At 39.5% G+C, this 17,334-nt stretch overlaps 1 protein-coding gene across 5 annotated transcripts in view; it reads right to left on the reverse strand.

Moving 5' to 3' along the window:
- AMOTL1 (angiomotin like 1) overlaps positions 1-17,334 on the reverse strand; it is a 254,555-nt gene that overhangs the window by 212,775 nt on the left and 24,446 nt on the right. The window lies entirely within an intron of this gene.

Here is a 17,334-nt window from a genome sequence, read left to right on the forward strand (position 1 = left end):
TATCTAGACTATGTACGAATAATTCTTATACCAAACCTACTGTATCCTATTTATCTAATGGCCTTTTAGAACGGGGTGTTCTTCCGCTCTTACTTTGAGGTAGGGAAGAAGAGGGATGATTGATATATTAAGGGCTCTGACTGATGATAAGAGAATGATGACAAGTATAGTTGTTTTGGGGTTTTTTCCCCCAAGCTGGAAAGAGCGACTTAAAGATGATGGAAGGAAGAAGTTGCATAGAACAGGGGCCCTCAGGAAAACCCAAGAATTTTGGAAGTCCTAGGAAGGGAGAAGAAACAGTGGGGTGAAAATTCTTATCAGCTGACTGATTGCAATTGTTAACCCACAGGGAACATAATTATGAGAGGTTAAAGCCTTGTCTGGCTCACTGACCTACTTAAGGAGTGATCTGCTAGGATACCTCTTAGAATTTTGTTGTTTCCCTGATTGTGTCACTGCTATTTGGAACTGGTGAATTTATTCCCTTTCTATTTCTTCCCCCTTCCCTGCCTTATCATTGCCTGGTGAATTGGCACCACTTACCCTTAAATCTTGCTTATTTATTGTCTATTATTTTTAATAGGTTTTGTCTCTAGATAAAGGTGAGTTGATTTTCATTGCATTGTGAGCAAATGTTTACTATAAAGGATTTAGTTGAACACACAGCTAAGGAAGGACCAAAGTGAACCCATGAATCCATAGCCCTGGACTTAACCCCAATTTAACTATCTTTCTCTCTCTCTCTCTCTCTCTCTCTCTCTCTCTCTCTCTCTCTCTGAGTCTTTGTCTCTGTTTCTCAGTCTGTGTGAGTGTGTGTGTGTGTGTGTGTCTGTCTGTCTGTCTGTCTGTAACTGTGTAGAGGAAGCCAGCTCAGGGTTAGGGAAGTTGTTAAAGACAGTTATACCTAATAAAGGCAGGAATGTGAACCAAGGAAGGAATGGGTACCTTTGCTTTCCTTTTGTTCTTTCTCTACTTCATTTGCATATAAATAAAATAATATCTTGGGAGCAAAGTGAGTTTGGTAGCTCCAGCCTCTAAACAGTTCCTGGTAGTTTAGAAGAGTCTCTGATTTGGGTCTGAGGGCAAACAATCTTCACTGGGCAAGTCAAATATGTTCTCTGAGCCTTAGTTTACTCATCTGTAAAATGAAGAGGTTGGACTAGAAGGCCTCTGAGGTTCTTTCTAGGACTAGATCAATGAGTCTATGATTTGCTTTGTAGTTTGATTAAATGTCTTTTGTTTTAAATATATAAGTCTTCTGGCTGGTTGATAAAAGTAAACACATCAGTGGGGGTTCATGAGCTATGTTTTTTAATAGCTATTCAAAATTAGGGTGCTACCAGCCTGGAGTAGCTCTTCTGGAGTTACATAAAAGAATCAGTACCCCAGACATATGTGGGTTAAAAGAGTTTTGGGGGCTAACCTGGGAATCTAACTATACACACACACACACACACACACACACACACACACACACATACACTTTGCTTCTATGGAAAAACATTTTTCAAATTCCAAATGAACCTTTGTATGCAACCTATTCTTAATGTGGTGATTACTTGCATTCTGTTTATTTGTGAGAATCCTAGGGGTATAGATGCTGCATTTGTGTGGTTGGCTGTAATTGTTAATTATCTCCTGGACTACACAAGAGTGTCAAGACATTCTTGTGGTGCTCTCAAGAATGGTCTGACAAAGTGGTAACTTCTGTGTTTGTAACAGAGCACTTTGATAGTAGACTGTGGTAATCAGGAGGATGGATCAAGGAAAAACTTAACAGTTTTGTTCTGAATGATCAAATTGATAGGGGCTGCTAGGTGGTGCAGTGAATAAAGCACCGGCACTGGAGTCAGGAGGACCTGGGTTCGGATCCGGTCTCAGACACTTAACACAAAAACTAGCCATGTGACCCTGGGCAAGTCACTTAAACCCAATTGCCCTCCAAAAAGCAAAAAAAAAAGATTGAATTGATATAAGAGTGGGGTGTCATATCAGAGAGAGATGTTATATGTAGGGTGACTGAATCAATGCATATGTATGAGGCAGAGTGACTGGTCCAGTATAAAACCCTGTGGTTTGGGAACTACTGGGGTAGGGCATTTGTGCCTTTGTGAAAACATAGAAAGAATTAGTACTGGAATTGGTAGAGGCTGGAATGCTCTACAGAGGCTTCAGACCCTTGACTGTGTGAAGCTCTGGGTTCCAGTGTCCTCCTATGCACCAATATCAGAATGTGGGAAGCCACGAGGACAGAGATTTAACTGATGCTAAATCTGACTGGGAAAGTTCTAAAGGCCCAGGAATCTCTGTTTGAGAGAAGAAAATGACCCAGAGCAAGGACATAGAGGTAGCATTGGAAGAGGCTTGATATCAATGGGAGTACAAGTAAGTCAACAATATGAATGAGCCATGGAGATATGGAATGCATTTTAGTAAGATTTTTGTCCAAAAATAGCTAATTTTTTATTTTTAAAAATGCTCCAATCTTTGACACATAAAGGATTAAACTTCAGCTATTCTTTAAGAACACCTCATTCCCCAGTGATAAAGGAGACACCGTTTTATCTAGAAGCACTGGGTATGTCTCTGGGATCAGATTATTTGTACATTTAATTCTTCCCCCCAGAAGCTTGAACACTTTCCTCAGGTGGAGAGAGAACAGAATGTGCACCTTTCCTAGAATCTCAGATTACACTCACCTGGTCTACTGGCTCTCCAACCACTGATTCCACTCCCAAAGCTTCTGTTAAGGCAGTGGTCAGCATGTACTTCTGCTCCAGGAGAATAAACACAGGTGGCTATGCTTTCTGGGAAATATTCCTTCCCTGTCCTGCCACTCACTATAGCAATGAGAATGCCTGCTTTGGCGAAGAACCACGAAGTCAGAAGACCAGATATAGGAAAGACTTCTATTACCCCCCCCACCCTTTGTATATTATAGACATGAATGCCTCTCTGGCTATGAGACACACACCTCTGTGAGTATTCAAAGTTTATGCAATCCCTTCATCATACAACTGAGGCCCAGGAAGCCCAAAGATCACACAGGGGATAAGTAGAAGATGCACAAAAGAAAAGGATAGAAAAAGTGTTTAATTTGTAATCAGAGAACTGTATTTAAATTCTAGTTCTGCTACTCACTGCCTTCAGCAAGTCACTTAGACTCTAGGGGCCTCAGTTTCCTTATGTGTAAAATGAGAAATTGGGGCTGTGTCAGAAGTCCTTAACCTTTTTATGTTGTGGACCCTTTTGGCAGGCTGGTAAAACCTATAGACTCTCAGAAAAACATCTTTAAATGTATGAAAGTATAAAAAATTAAGTAATATTTTTAAAGTGTATAAAATATTTTAGATGTAAAAACTATTATTAATATTAAGTATTATTATTAAGTATATGTTATATATAATAAGTATTATTATTAAAAATAATAAGTATTACAGACATTTAATCCCTGGTTTCTTTCTATGGAGCTCAGGGTCTGTTTCTGTAAAGGTCATATACACTGGTTGGCAGGTTCCCTCCAGAGTCTTTGTTTTCCTTTCAGAACAACTATTCTTTACAATCCGTAATGGGGACAAAACAAAAAGAAAGTGTAGTTGCATCCTTTCTCTAGAATAAAAATCCAGACCCAGGTAATCACAGGATTACAAAGAAAACAAACTATATTAAAATATAGCTAACAAAATATATGTAATTCATATGTGTACATCTATGTATATATGGGTATTCATGTATATATGATATATTATATATATATACATATATATGTATGAAGACCAAGTTCACAGATTAAGAACCCCTGGACTAGATAACTCCCTAAGGTTCTTTCTACCCCTAGCTATATCCTGAATATCAGAGCAAAGACTCAAGCCAGGTCCTCTGACTCCAAATCTGCAGTTATTTCCATTACATCCTCCTGTCTTACATTGCCTCAATGCTAACCATACCAAAAAAAGTGTCTGTAGGAAAGGTTGTTTCAAGGTTGTCAAAGAACCAAAATTACAAATGAGGAATATCATTAAATCCAAAAGCACGCACTATTACATAACAAATATCATCTCTTAAAACATAACAGTGGTTACAACATAAGTCAAGGTGTGGGCCAGTGTCTCCTGCCCCACCCCCAGGGTGTGTTCTGTGACTTGGTAGACCTTTTTCTTCCCTTCTCAGGAAACCTTTTTTCCATTATCTCTGTTATCAATTCATGGTTGTGAAACTGACTGCAAAAACAAAGTGGTGAATGGTAGGCAGAGTGATGCAATTTCATGATGGTGGAAGTCAGACTGACATTAACAAACTATCTCCTCCAGGATCCTGAGGCAGCTGGGGTCACCATTCCAAGGGAGAACAGAGAGAAGGTGGGCACAGCCCTTGATAGCCTCTTGTCTTCTGTGATGGCAGCAACCATCTGTCTCACTGATCTTCTTAGCAGTTGGTGGGCGTGTTTTGCCTCTTGCTGCCAAGCCAGTACCTTTGCCAGATGTAGAGTCAAGAAGAAACAGTTTGCTGCCTCCCTCCCTTCACCCCCTCCTTTGGGAGAATGGTTAGAGCTAAACTCAACCTGTTCTCCTCCTTTTGTGTATTCTACCCAGTTCTGGAACAGATAAACAAATGATATCCAGGGCAAAAAAATGTAAACTTAGGTAAAATATATCAAAAAGAAATCCAGCACTCAGTGCAGCATTACTTTTAGGTACCCTCTCTCTTGGTTCTTTCTATTGGGCTTAGGGTCTGTTTCTGCAAAGGCCATATAACTCTTATGGCAGGATCTCTCCAGCTCCCTGTTTTCCTTCCATTTATAACCCTACTCTGACCAATCCATCATGGGTCAAAGGGAAAAGAAAGCATAACTACATTCTTTCACTGGAATGAAAGCCCAGAATCAGGTAACTTCAAATATTTTGCATCTTCTAAGAGAAAGTGTGCTTACTCATAATAACAGCTAACTATAACTAGCCTGGAAAAAGTCATTCTCCTGAGCCAAAAATAAAGGAAAATGAAGAAAAGGTTCTACCAACCAGGGAGCATGCCTGCCAAGGATTCATTACTGCAAACCTACCAAAAATATCACAAGCAAGTTTCATTTTATAAATCCCATTTAATAATGCAGAAGAGACCATCCATGCAAGCCAGGAGTTCTATGAAATACACAAAAGTGTCTAATTGCCCAGGCATCCCCCCCCCCCCAGAACTGCTACAATCAAATATCACAGAGAAAGGAGGATTCAAAGAAACCTTAACTCAACACCAGGCCAAAAGGGAAATAAATAAGAGGAAAACTTTGACAAGATAGAGAAGTCACAAGATAGAGAAGTGGACATGAATCACAATGAAGAACCATTCCAAAAATACCCACAAAAAGCATCCCTACAGAGAAAAAATCATACACTTCCAACTTAGACTCAGTTTGATCTATTGAGTGAAATCAAACAAAATATTCTGTTAATAGAAAAGGCAAAAACATTTGCTGCTATTGAAATCTATGACTAACCCTATTTTTTTTTATCACATGGGCTGAGTATGTAAAAACAACATTGTAAACGGCATGCTGATCACATGTTCTTCTACCTTAGCATCCTGCTGGTCTGCATGAGAATTATTTCTTTCATAACCACACATGAAAGTGTGAATTTCAGACAATGTTAAAAAATGCATAAGTTACTAAACTTGGAGTCCTAAGACCTAGATTCAAACCTTGCCTCTTACATCTCGAGTTACCTTGAGCAAATCTCTTAATATTTCTGAGCCTCAGTTTTCTCATCAAACAGCATAGTTGTAAGGCTCAAATGAGAAAATATATGGAAACCACTTTGCAAACTTTAAAGTTCTCTATAAATGTCAGTGATGATGACGATGATTATGATGGACAATGGATACCGTAGAAGCATTCAGGGAGGAATGTGATGAAGTCAATTCAAACTTGCTCCTAAGAAATGGTTTTAAATTTTCAGCATAATCATTTACACCTCAAAAATTGGCAAAAGCTACAAATTGGGGTGTGATTTATTGTTTTGTTGATTGTCTAGCATGACTTAAGAAAGTGATGGAGAAAATGTTAGTAATGCAGATTAAATTTAAAAGTGTATCACCTGTACATTTTTTCTCCTGAACAGCCAGTTGTTAAACATTGCCCAGCACACCCCAGCAGAGGACCTAGACTTTCATTCCACCTCTATCCCTAACAATGTGAGTATGTTCAAGTCTTTACCTATTTTGGCCTCAGTTACCTCATCTATAAAACAAGGGGGTTAGATTAGACACTGCCTGAGATCCCTTCCAGGTCTAGATGTATGCTTATAAGTCACTTCAGTAATTTGGGTCTCCTTTTTCTAGCCGCTAGGTGGTTCAGTGGATAGAGTGCCAGCCTTGGAGTCACAAGGACCTGAGTTCAAATCCAGTCTCAGACACTTATTAGCTGTCTTACTCTAGGAAAATCATTCAACCCTGTTTGCCTCAGTTTCCTTATCTGTAAAATGAAAAGGAAATGGCAAACCACTTCAGTGTTTTTGCCAAGAAAACTCCAAATGGGGTCATAATGAGTCAAATACAACAAAACCATAGTAACAAAATGAGAAACTTGGCCTATGTGATATTTTACCGCTCTTATGATTCAAATGTATTAATTGTCTCTTGGATATTATATATAATAGCCATATTCTGCCAAATTCCCCAACCTCTGTGTCTGTATTCTCTGTCTGAATGTGTGTGTACTTGAAGTTCTACTGAGAAACAAAATATATGTAAAGAAAGGTGACATTTCAAAATGTTGTCCATAAGAGATAGACAATGAACCTTTAAAATACACCCTTGAAAAATGCCAAAGGGAAAAACCCTTTCTGTTTACACCTCCCTGTCTTATGGTTGCTCCAAAGGTCGAGGACCATTGGAATTCTTAAACACACCTTGCCAGTACCTGCTGGTCACACTCCATAGACTTCTTTGAGTTAGCCCTATTGAGAGCCTTTCACAAGATTAGCCCTATACATAGAATGGATGAAAGAAAATTTCCCAAGCAGCTGCATGATTTGAAGCAAGACAGAAGAGAAATGTCTTAAGGCCTCCAAAGGGGGAAAATCATCCAAAAAACTCACCTCAAATTATGTAGCTTATATATGGACAGCTGAGAAGCCAGAGGAGCAGACAGACCAGTGTGTTATATAAGAATTGGGAGTAAGGTGGTTATTTTCAATCAAAGACATCCAGCAGAGATCAATGCAAAGACAAAGAGTTGCAATCCTAAGCTCTGCAAATAGAGGCTGCAACCTCTAACACAAAACAAAAGACACACTTTACATGAACAGTATAAATAAATTTGCTGGTCACATGAACAACCATATATAGTTATAATGTGAGTATGTGTGTTGTGTATGTGTACATACTTATGGTATATTGCCTGAACCCCAGGATGGTTAATATGAGGATTAGTTGGCTGATTTCTGACATTAACCAACACAAATAGCTAAGTATTGAAACAGGGTACCACTATGAAGAAAGAGAGCCTTACACAAGGAACAAGACTGATCATGATTAATAATATGGACACAACCTCAGAGGCAAAAAATATGTTCTTTTCCTAACTGTAACTATAAATTTCAACCAAATTCAGGCCTTTGCTCATTGTGAAATAAGGAATTTCTGAACCTTATATAGGAACAGTGAATAGAGTGCCAGGCTTAGAGGCAAGAAGATTCATCTTCTGAATTCAAATCTGGCCTCAGACACTTACTAGCTGTGTGACCCTGGGCAAGTCACTTTACCCTGTTTTCCTGAATTTTCTCATCTGTAAAATGAGCTGGAGAAGGAAATGACAGACGACTCCAGTATCCTTGCCAAGAAAACTCCAACTGGGGTCACAAAGAGTTGGACACAGCTGAAAATAACTGAACAATAACAATGAAATTCATGAAATATCGACCTACCTATGAAAACAAATGGACAGTAAACATTATTTAATATTCCAAAAGTGGTCTTAACAAGGAGTTACATTTTTACCTTTGACTATATATATGTATATATATGTAAGTATATGTATCGATCTATGTGTGTGTACACAAGTGTATATGAGGCAATAACTAAACATATCTTCAAAATACTTTAGAAACAAATTTTTTATGAACTCAATTTTGCAGATACTCAGAATGCTACAAATTCAAATGATAATGAGGTTATATATAGTTGTGTGCTCAGTACAGGGAATCATGAAAATTTATATTACTTATCAACAGGGACATGTGTGTGTTTGTGAATGTACAAATGGAAGGTCCCATAGATCAAGACAGTAGTTTATCTTTGTCTATATGTAGACATAAACATTTGTAAATATGTACATCTGAATGCTGGCTCTGCCTTTAGGAAAATCATTTAACTTTGCTGAGTCTCGGTTTCCTCATCTGTATAATGGGGATAATGATAGCACCTACCTCCTAGGGTTGTTGTGAAGATCAAATGTAATAATAGATGTAAAGCATTTTGTGAACCTTAGAGTGCCATTAAAATGTCAGCTCTCGTAATCTTATTCTCATTTATCTTAATGAAGTTCAGATAGAATGATATTGGGATAAGTCACTTTCCTGCTATTATTCTTTCATCATATTTTAAGGACTGCTGCACAGATGGATAAAATAGCTGCCTTCTCTCTGCAACTTATAGTCTTAGACAGCTGTGTTGGACAGTGAGAGGTTAAGTAGCCTTCTCAGCCAGAAGGTCAGACGCAAGAGCTGAAGCCAGGCCTTCCTAGTTCCAAGACACATGCAGCACTACAATTATCATTGCCATTATGTTAAATTAGATGATCTTTTAGTTCTAAAAGAATTCTCTAATCTTATGTTCATGCATATGTACACACAATATATTTTATACTACCTACATATTTATGTATGTATATATACAGAGAGACACACAAACATACACTGATATAGAGATCTACAGGGTTTACCACAGGGGTGGGTGCAGAAATATCAATGAAGGCACGGGGACAGAACAGATGTGATCTGAAATTACCCCAAGGCCAAAAGCTCCCCAAGACCCAGTTGTCATCCTCTGGCTATAGTACTTTGAGGATGGCATCCATGGCATAAATAATTGATGGTGCTGAAGGACAAAGACAATTCCCCAAAGATATATTTGCTGAAAAACACCCAGAAATACTAAGTCATGTCTCTTATGACCATTAGCAAATTTATACACACACACACACACACACACTATCAAAGTGAATAGGACTGAAGCCTATTAGTTAGTAATCCATAAGGTCATCAGGAGAAAATTTCAAAGGAAGTTAATGATTAAGTTCCCTAAAGAGAGAATTCCAGAAAACACATGGTTGAAATAACAAATAAATGAAAAAGCATTTATAAAGTGTTAACTATGTGTTAAAGGTTTGGGATACAAATACAAAAGACCATACCTTCAAGGAGCTTACATTCTAAATGGGAAAGATAATACACGTAGGAGGGTGATGCCCATAGAGGGATGTTTTTGTCTAGGAAGTCACAGGAATGGTGAGTGGAATCATGAGACTTGTTGTAAGCAGACTTATTCCCAGATACAATTTGCCCAGATGCCTGGGGGTGAGGGGAGGAGTGATAATGTGCACTCGTCTACATTTTTATAAGGGTAGGGAGAGGGAATAGTAGGGGGATTTTCCTTTGGAGTTTCCATCTAGCCATCAGACAATCACGGGGATTTTGCTCCTGGAAATTCTGCTTGGGCTAGTTTTTGAAGGTTTTCCCACCCTGATGGCATCTATACACATACCCTGAAGACTGAGCAAAGGTAGATGTTGTGAGGAGCTGGCTTTCATTCAAGGCCTATGATTCACCTGCAAAGAATATCTCTCAGAATGAATATCCTTGAAGATACTTAGAGACAAGACACAAAAGCCCAGGCTCCCTGAGATTTCAAGGAGTCATCCTGGTATCTTAGTAGAAATGGAAACTATGAACACACATGGAGACAGAAACTGGAACTTAAGAGCTGGAACAGCTGGTATAAACCATGGTGGGGCTAGGGGAAACACTAGAAGAAGATGAATATAGCAAAAAGAAGTGGGCCCAAGCCACTTTGGCTCATTTATTGTGGAGGCTGTAGGAGGGATGCCCTGAGGATCTGACTCTAAGAGAATGGCAGTTCATATACAGGAACAACACCTATTTATTTTCTTTTTCTGCCTTATGGAGATCATCTACTTTCCATGAAGACAACTAAATAACCAATAATGATAATACAGATGTGGAAAGAGTCCCAAACAGCCCTGGGCTCTCTGTGGGAGTGGTAAACAGACAGTATGGTATAAAAGGCACATTAGACTCCCTTTAACTCTAAAATTCTTTAACTGTTGGATGTGATAGCCTAGGTAAGATCTGCACATGTCAACAATCATAATTTGTCATTCCAGTAGGAATGACAAAGAATATATAGTAGATATAGTAGACTTGGAGCTAAAAGATCTATATTCAAAGCTTGATTCTGTTTCTTACTAACTAATTTCATGATCTTGGGTAACACATTTCATTTCTCAGGGTTTCAGTTTCATCCTCTATAAAATGAAAAAGTGTTAACTAGATAACCTCTAAGGTCAGTCTGCCTTTGATATTCTGTAATTCTATGATATAAAACCATTTTGTTATTCAATTCAATTGAACCAATATTTGTTAAGCACCTACCAGGTTTTGTGCTTGGCACTGGAGATACAAAAGAAAAAGAAAAACGGTTGAAAGCTTCTGCCCTAAAGTAGTATCCATACTGTTATGGGGAGGGGGAAGAAGGGGAAGGGAGAGAGAGAGAGAGAGAGAGAGAGAGAGAGAGAGAGAGAGAGAGAGAGAGAGAGAGAGAGAGAGAGAACATACAAAGACAAGTAAATACAAAATAAAAAGAAAAAATAGAGTTTCAAAGACTGGACATTAACTAGAGAATAAAAATAGACATCTTGTAAGAGCCAGCACTTCAACTGATTTTTGAAGGACCACAGGAATTCCAAGGGATGAGGATGGAAGGTCTGCCAAGAATAGATAGGAACCATCTTGGGTCAAAGTGTAAAGCTGGGCAATTGAACGTTTTCTAAGAAGAATAGTTCATTTGACTGGAACATAGAAGAGTAAGGGGAAGTAATGTGTAATTGTCCTGGAAAGATAGGCTAAACTATATGAAAAAATGTTCCAAGTCACTACTAATTAGAGAAAAGCACATTAAAACAGCTCTGAGGTTCTGTCTCATGCTGATCAGATTGGCAGAGAAGAAAAAAAAAAGGAAAATGACAAATATTGAAGGATATATAGGAAAACATGTATACTAGTGCATTGTTGGTGGAGCTGTGAACTGCTCCATCTATCTTGGAAAGCGTGCTACCAAAATCACTAAACTATACATGCCCTTTGACCCAGCAATACTACCCTGTGTTTCCCCGATAATAAGACACTGTCTTATTATTTTTTTGGAAAGAAAAACACCAGAGGGCTTATTTTCAGGGGAGGGCTTATGTTGTCCTGCCTCAGCTCTCCTCTGCGGCACTGCTCTCAATGGCACCAGCAAGCAAATCACTGGGGAAGAACAGGATGACACACTCACTGCTGCAGCTCTGATTGGATGCAGCTCGGAGCGCGGCGTGCGTTTCACCCGGGGGGGGGGGACGGTGCATACAGAGTGTACCGTAATGTAGCGTGTAGCGCAGGGGATCGCCTTCACTACAGTAGCAATCTCAATAGGGCTTATTTTCGGGGGAGGGCTTATTTTAGAGGAATCTTACACAGTAAGAGGAGGGCTTATTTTCGGGATAGGTCTTATTATCGGGGAAACACGGTACTATTAGGTCTATACCCTGAAGAGATAAAAAAAAAAGAGTAAAAGGATCCATATATGCAAAAATATTTTAGCAGTTCTTTTTGTAGTATAAAAGAACTGGAAACTAATGGGGGATGTCCATCAATTGAGGAATGGCTAAAGAAATTATAGTATATGAATGTAATACTCTTGTGTTATAAGCAATGTTGAAAGAAACATCAAAAATGTAGGGGAAAGTGAAGTATAATTAAGTTAGCAGGAGAAGAATTTATATAATAACAGTATTGTAAAGACAAACAACTTTGAGAGACTTAAACACTCTGATCAAGTCAAACAAGCATTTGTTATTTGTGTCTAGTACTCATCAGGCACTATGCTAAGTACCAGAGATATAAAGAAAGGCCAAAAAGGCTGTCAAGTAGTTCATAGCCTAATATGGAAGGATACATACATGCAAACAGCTATGGACAGGCAAGCTATATACAAGATAAACTGGAAATAATCTCAGAAGGAAGGCACTAACATTAAGGTTTCTTGCAGAAGGTGAGGTTTTAGCTGAGACTTGAAGGAAGTCAGGAAAACAAGGAGACAGAGATCAGGATAGATAGCATTCCAAACACAAGCGAGCTAGCCAATGAAAATGCACAGTCAGGGGATGAGGATCTTGTTGGAGGAATAGCTAAGAGGCTCAAGTCACTGGATCTCAGAGGGTGAGGAGGGGAGTAGGGTATAAGAAGACTAAAAAGGTAGGAAGCACCCAAGTTGTGAAGGGTTTTTAAAGTCAAACAGAGGATTTTCATATTTGTTTCTGGTGGTGATAGGAAACCGCTGGAGTTTATTGGGGAGGGGGAAGTTGGGGTGGAGGGTAGAACTTGGTCAGACCTGTGCTTTAGGTAAACTGTGAAAGATGAGTGGAGAAAGGCCTGGAGTGCACAGAGACTTGAGGCAGCAAGGCCAACCAGAAGGCTTCTGCAATAGTCTAGGCATGAGATGACAAGGGCCTGTAGCACGGTGGTAGCAATATCAGAGAAGAGAACAGGGTATATTATAAAGTTGTTTCAAAAGTAAAATCAATAGGAATTGCCAACACATTAGATGTAGCTGGGGTAAGAATGAGAAGTCAAGGATGACCCTATGGTTGAAAGCCTGGATGACTGGAAGGGTGATGGTACCCTGAACTATCAATATTGTAATATTAAGTAATAGGAAAGCGGGGAAAGGGAGAAGATTTTAGGGTAAATGTTTTAATGAGTTTAATTTTGAATGTGTTGTGTTTAAGATGTCTACCAAGACATCCAGTTTGAGATGCCCAATAGACAATTGGAAAAGAAAGACTGGAATTTAGGTATAGATAAAGTGATCTGACCAATGCAATGATCAATTACAATTCAAGAGGATCAATGGTGAAGCATGTTGCCCACCTCCTGACAGAGAGATCATGGATTCAAGATGTAGAATGAGACCTACATTTGTGGACATAGCCAATGTGAGAAGGTTTTTCTTGAAAACAAATATACAAAGATTTCATTTTTCTTTTTTTCTTGAGGGGGAGGGTGGGAGGAAGAGAAATCAAGTGCTTATTAATTGAAAAAAATTTTTTCAAAGAAAAGATAAAGCCATATTGTGAAGGATTCTAAATGTTAAACACAGAAATGTGGGCTTTTCCCCCCAAGAGGAACCAACACTTCTTGAGAAGGGAAATTAGATGGTCCAAACTGTGTTTTAGGATTATCACTTTGGTAGCTGGTAGGAAATGCATTGGAGTGTGGACAGGCTGAATGCAGGGAAGCCAATTAAGGGACTATTGCAATAGTCCAGATGAGAGGTGAGGAGGACCTTAACTAGGGTAGTGGTCGTATTAGAAGAGAAAAGGAAAAAGATATGAGAGATATGGAAGTGACGGCAATGAGAATTTGCAACAGATGGGATAATGTTGTTGAGAGAGTCACAAGACAAAGATGGCTCCCGACTACAAAGCAGTTTTTTTCGGCAGTCTTCAAACAGCAATTATCAGGCACCTAAACGGAATACTGCCATATGCTGCTTAACCATGAAAATACACATTGGGGTATGGAAGGGATGGCAGGGAAGGGGGGGGGGTGCAGTAAATTTCTTGGATGGAATGCTATAAATGGAATGATATTATAGCTGAGTTTTGAGTGACGAAAGTTTGGCTTTGTCACAATGTATTAGTGATGCTTTTGGTTAATGACATTAGCTGAGATGTGTCTATAATGCAGCTGGGAAACCAGTTGACATCTCATGCTTACTTAAGACAGGTAGCTCTTATTTTGTATTAAAGTTAAGTGGGATCTCAGAATCACATTCTTAGACAAAAGTTTATACAGATAAGTTTAGGCCCCTTGGTAGTATGATCTGACTAGCTCAGACTAGGCCCCCGGCTCCACAGATGCATGGTCTAGTTGGACTTCTCCACAGATTTATGATCTCCCAGAGACCCAGAAGACAAAAAATTCATTCTCTTGATCAGTGGCTGTTTTTCCCCCGAGGGAAACACACTCAAATGCAAGGCCAGCAACCAGCAAGGGTAGAGATGTTGAGGTTACCAGGTCTTGCACAAACTCCCTCACTTTATTCACATACAGACACCATTCCTCAATAATTCTGCAGGCCACATGAGAAAGGGGTAGGCTAAACTGGCCAGGGGAAAAGCTTCCCCTATGCTGACTGATGATCATTCCTCCAGCCATGCTTCACTCTTCAGACTGGACTGCCATACTGCTGCTTTCTCCTGCCACCCTCTCTTCTCCCATTGGTGAGCTTCTCCCAGAACCTCAGTTTTGATAAAGGGCCAATACCAGTCATACCTCCCTCTTTGGACTTTGCCACCATGCCTCCATTGCCAGTACTCCCCGTCCCACTCCCTTTTCAGCTCTATTCTATGTGTTTTCTTACCATTAGAATGCAATCTCCTTGAGGCCAGGGACTGTCTTTCTTTTTTTTTAATTTGTATTTGTATCCCCAGCATTAAGCAAAGTGCCTGACCCATAGAAAGTACTTAATAAATGTTTTCTGACTAGACTTGACTTGACTTGACTTGTAGCAGAAACCTTGCAGTTTTCCAGGTGGAAATGTAGGCTAATCTCTGGGAGTGGCTACAGCATTTACAGGTGGGAGGTTGTTTACAAGCCTTTAAAGTGCATCCTGAGCCCTAGAGCTCCTAGAGTGCTAGACTTGGGGGGCTGGAGTCAGTGGGGCAGCAGTGAGGGCTCTAAGCTGTCGGCAGACTCACACAGAGAGTTTGGTCCTAAGCTTTAGAAGTAGTAAATGGCATGCCTGGGATCAACTAAAGAATGCTTCAGTGGAATTTAAAAAAGAACAAGCAGAAAGGTAGACTCTAGAAGGATATTGTTCCTCTGTGGCTATTATTATGACTAAAAGCTATAATAATAACCTCATATTTATGTTCTGTGTTTAGCTTTTTGAAGTATTTTACAACCATTAATTATCTCACTTTATCTTCAAAATACCCATGTGAGCTGGGTGTAAAGCAGGTATTATTTTCTCCATGTGAAAGAGAAGTAAAGTGCCAACAGGGTGGTACAGCTTCAGCAAGAAGGGGCAAGTTTGTGGGGCAAGGAGGTCATAAGACAAGAAAAACAGAGGTTGACCGTGTGGCCTTGGCTAAGTCATTGAGCTTTTGGGTGCTTATGTTTTCATATGCTCATAGGATTTTAGATCTAGAAGGGACCTTGGAGAGTCTAGTCCAACTCCCCCATTTTAACTGATGAGGAAACTGAAACCCCAAAGCACAAGGTGGCTTACCTAAAGTCACCCAGTGAGTAAGGGCAGCTAGGTGGCACAGTGAACAGAGCTCTGGGCCTGAATTCTGAAAGACCTCAGTTCAAATCCAACTGTAGACATTTACTAGCTGTATGAGCCTGGGCAAGCCATTTAACCTTTGTTTGCCTCTGTTTCTTCTTCTATAAAATGGAGCCACGAGGTGGCACAATGGACAGAGTGCCAGACCTGGAGACAGGAAGACTTCTTTTTGTGCACTCAAATCTGGCCTTAGACACTTACTAGCTGTGTGACCCTGGACGAGTCACTTAACCCTATTTGCCTTAGTTCCTCATCTGTAAAATGAGCTGGAGAAGGCAATGGCAAACCGTTCCAGTATCTTTGCCAAAAAAAAATTTAAAAACAAAAAACCCAAACAGGGTCACAAAGAGTTGAAAACAACTCAACAATAACAACAATGCTGATAATAAAAGCAGTCACCCCCCAGGGTTGTTGTGAGGATCAAACTAGACAATAGTTGTAAAGCACTTAGCACACAGTAGGTACTATATAAATGTTAGCTAGCATCAACATCACCATCATCATCAGTGGCAGAGACAGGTGCCTTTGACTCCCAATTTCTCTTCTCACCACTCACATGGTGCTTCTCTAATATACTTAACAGCCAAGCCTTCCATTCCCATGGACGATGTCCTACAGACAATAGAATCTTATGACTTTTCCTGAGAGGGTCTCTTCTGATGAATGAAAAGCTGAATCAAGAAGAATGGTCCAGCAGCGCGACATATGAGAGACCCTCTCAGCCCTTTCTGAGAAGGCCATTTCTGAGAAGTGCTTCAGGGACGCAGACACACACACAGACAAACACAGAGTCACATCTATTATATATGTCCATACATAATATCACATATATTATGGACGGCTAAGTGGCACAGTGGATAGAACACCACCAGTCGAATGAGGAGTATCTGAGTTCAAATCCAGCTTCAGACATTTACTAGCTATATGACCCTGGGCAAGTCATTTAACCCTATTTGCCTCAGTTTCCTCATCTGTAAAATGAGCTGGAGAAGGAAATGGAAAACCACTCCACAAAAACCCCAAATGGGGTCATAAAGAGCTGGTCATGACTGAATCAACTGAACAACAAAAACTTACATAGCTCTTTGTACCATATATATGTATATGTATATATTTCTCATCAGATGCTTATAACTCTTTAAAATAGGAATAATAATAATAATAATAATAATAGCAGGGCAGCTAGGTGGTACAGTAAATAAAGCACCAGCCCTGGAGTCAGGAAGACCAAGATTCAAATCCAGACTCTGTCACCTGACACTAACTATGTGACCCTGGGCAAGTCACTTAACCCCAATTGCCTTTCAAAAAAATAATAGTAACAAAAGCTCATTTTTATGTAGTGATTTAAGATTTACAAAGTTTTTTGTTTGTTTTTATAAATTTTATCCTTACAACACTAGGAGCTAGATGCTATTGTTACTCTTGTTTTAGAGATGAGGAAACTGAAACAGACAAAGGTTAAGTTTAACACTCACACAGCTAGGAAGTGTCTGAAACTGGATTTGAACTCAGATCTTTCTGCCTCCAGGTCCAGCATCCTATCCACTGCATCACCAGCTGCCTGGGCTGTTATTGTTACCTTCATTCTGTAGTTGTAGAAACTGAGGCTCAGAGTTTAAATAGATCGCCTGCATGGTACCATATAGCCTTAAAACAAAGCAAAACAAAAAACTAGAACAATGATTTCATTGAGATAGGGAAATTTTGGTG

This window comes from Petaurus breviceps, unplaced genomic scaffold, assembly GCF_028583685.1.
Source record: "Petaurus breviceps papuanus isolate PSGF00001 unplaced genomic scaffold, PetGlider_PUasm1.0 91133, whole genome shotgun sequence".
Classification (NCBI taxonomy): Eukaryota; Metazoa; Chordata; class Mammalia; order Diprotodontia; family Petauridae; genus Petaurus; species Petaurus breviceps.